At 39.5% G+C, this 3,368-nt stretch overlaps 1 protein-coding gene across 1 annotated transcript in view; it reads right to left on the bottom strand.

Moving 5' to 3' along the window:
* Positions 1-3,368, bottom strand: part of LOC106877453 (choline transporter-like protein 1) — an 86,006-nt gene that overhangs the window by 75,955 nt on the left and 6,683 nt on the right. The window lies entirely within an intron of this gene.

The raw sequence follows: 3,368 nt of genomic DNA, 5'->3' as shown, positions 1-3,368 counted from the left end.
ATATATATATATATATATACATATATATGACGGGCTTCTTTCCATTTCCGTCTACCAAATCCACTCACAAGGCTTTGGTCGGCCCGAGGCTATAGTAGAAGACACTTGCCCAAGGTGCCATGCACAGTGGGACTGAACCCGGAACCATGTGGTTGGTAACCAAGCTACTTACCACACAGCCACTCAGTTTAGAAGCTGGTCCCTGTCACGTGTATAGATTTTATATACAAAGATGGTTATCATTATTATTATTATCATTGTCATCATTGCCGCCACTATCTCCCTTACCATTATTATCGTTATCGACATCACCACTATCACCAATATCACCATCATCATCATCATTACTGCAGCTTTCATAGGTTGGAGCTCGTATTTCTCACTTGGATTGATTTCTATAGCTAGACACCCTTCCAATTGCCAAACACTTTACAGAATGCACTGTGTGTATTTTCTCATAGCACCGAGGCTGATAAATCCTCAACAAGACAGGACTAAAGAGACCTCATAACACTGGGGTTTTTCAAAATTCTGATCAGTCTCAGTAGACTCTGGTGCTTTTAAAAATTATGCTACTGTTGGAATGTATAAAATCCAATACTGCTGTTATGTTATGGGTGGGTCATTTTGTCAATAAAACATACACACAGGTTGTAGTTTTTGTTTTTTAAACTTTTTCCCCCATTCAGTCATATAATATTGTTGTTGGCACCCCGTCGCTTACGACGTCGAGGGTTCCAGTTGATCCAATCAATGGAACAGCCTGCTCGTGAAATTAACGTGCAAGTGGCTGAGCACTCCACAGACACATGTACCCTTAACTTAGTTCTCGGGGATATACAGCGTGACACTGTGACAAGGCTGACCCTTTGAATTACAGGCACAACAGAAACAGGAAGAAAGAGTGAGAGAAAGTTGTGGTGGAAGAGTACAGCAGGGTTCGCCACCATCCCCTGTTGGAGCCTCGTGGAGCTTTAGGTGTTTTCGCTCAATAAACACTCACAACGCCTGGTCTGGGAATCGAAGCCGTGATCCTATGACCGCGAGTCCACTGCCCTAACCAGAGGGCCATTGCGCCTCCAGTCATATAATAATAAAATAGCAAACTACAACCAATGCATGTGCTTTTATTAGCAGAATGACCCACTTAAAATATCTCACCATCTCCTACTCTCTGTCTCTGTTACTTTCACCATAATGCTGTTCCCTTTGTTATTCTCTCTACTGCCACCTCTCACAATAAATCTATTCCAGCCATCATGGGAGCCCTTTTTCACTTTGCAAATTGCAATGTGTCTCACAAAAGTGTGATGCCACAAAAACCACCCAGTACACTCTGTAGAATAGTTGCTGTTTGGAAGAGTGTCCAAGAGTGTACAACACCACAACAATTATTCTGATGTGTATGGTACAAAGAATGAAGAGGAATCTAAGGTCTTCCAACTCATTCAATGCTGTCATTGTGAATAACGATCATAATTTATTTATAGTTACATTCTTTTGCTTTTTTCAGTCATTTGACTGCAGCCACACTGGAGCACCATCTTAATGGGTTTTAGGTGAAGAAATCGACCAATAAGTTACAAGGATGTAAACACACTAACATCGGTTGTCAAGCAATGATGCCGGGGACAAACACAGGCACAAAGACACAGACACATAAATAGATACATATATATATATACATACATATATATATATATATATATATATATATAACGTGAGAGAGTTAGGGGTTGGGGGTTCAACCCACTAAGGGATAGTATCTATCCAGTATACTGCTGGGAGGGTACCCAATTATTGCTACACTAGTGCTATACTAGGTGCAATCAATGGGAGTGGGTAAAAGTGGAGGTTTTACCCAATTGTTATATATATATATATATACACACATATATATATCCGATGGGCATCTTTCAGTTTCTGTCTACCAAATCCACTCACAAGGCTTTGGTCCACCCGAGGCTATAGTAGAAGACACTTGCCCAAGGTGCCACGCAGTGGGACTGAACCCAGAACCATATAGTTGGGAAACAAGCTTCTTACAACACAGCTGTCTGAGCCTCTGCACAGCCACATAACCAAAAATCTTTACAATCTTTTGGGTTAATCTACAATAGTAAGATCATAAAAATTCCAATTTTAATAGATATACTATTTTTATTGTTCATTTGAATGTCATCTTTACTTAAAAAAAACGCACACTACACTCATTACAATCATCTCCTCTTCTAATTCTTGTCTCCATTTTTAAACCGAGATTCACTCCTTTTCACTTTCTATCTATTCTCTATGCCATCAACCATATTTCCTCCTTCCTACTATATTATTCTTTATAAGTGTAACTCTCAAGTGGTTGTTTGCTGTGTTGTACCTATCTATTTTCCTGTTGTCCTTCTATCTAATGCTCTAATTTGTCAACTTAACTGTATTTCTTTTTGTGACTGTATGTGGTTGCATGAAATATCTAGTATTCTCTGATCCAACTCTGCACATCTACCATCCTTCATTTTACATTACCTTACACCAAACCACCCTTTTTGACAGCTGATCCTAGCTGCTACCAGATCAATCTTTTAACTTCAGTTTTAGCTTGAATCTCCCTGCTTTCTCACACAGTCCATGTGGGATCTTAGTTTGTGAGGTCACATGGCAACCCTGCCATGCTGGCATGGGTTAGACAATCTGAGCAGAGCTGGTAACCCAGAGAGCTGCACCAGGCTCCAGTTGTCTTTTTCAGCTTGGTTTCTACAGCTGGATGCCCTTCCTAGTGCCAACCACTTTACAGAGTGTAATGGGTGTCTCTTATGTATTACCAGCACAGGTGCCTTTTATGTAACACCATATATTTCATAATAAGTAAAAAAAAGTTGGTAGCATGAAGGAAGTACCCATTTAACATTAGGAAGTATATCCAACCACAAAAACTATGCTATAGCAGACACTGGAGAGCAATGCAGTCTTCCAACACACTGGATCCTGTAAAACCATCCAGCCCATGCCAACATGGAAGAGAGACATTAAATGATGGTGACGGTGTCAGTGGTGGTAGCGGTAATGATAATGATGTGTGCATACAACTGTAGGTCCAGTGTTATCTGAACAGTGTACTTTGAGAAGAAAGTTTAAGTCGTGCGTAATCTTTGTAAAAACAAACCAGGGAAATATCACTGCATAAGGAGCACAGCCCACAATGTAGAACACATGCCACTGTTTCTCTCCCTATTAATGTTAAACTTGGTATTCATATTGATTGTTTGGGTTTACTCTCCTCACCTTCTATCTCTGTATAGATATATGTGTGTGTATGTGTATATTTGTATGCATATATATATATATATATATATATATATATATATATATATATA

This window comes from Octopus bimaculoides, chromosome 8, assembly GCF_001194135.2.
Source record: "Octopus bimaculoides isolate UCB-OBI-ISO-001 chromosome 8, ASM119413v2, whole genome shotgun sequence".
Lineage (NCBI taxonomy): Eukaryota > Metazoa > Mollusca > Cephalopoda > Octopoda > Octopodidae > Octopus > Octopus bimaculoides.
The sequence above is the reverse complement of the archived record's forward strand: the minus strand, read 5'-3'. Positions and strand labels throughout refer to the sequence as shown.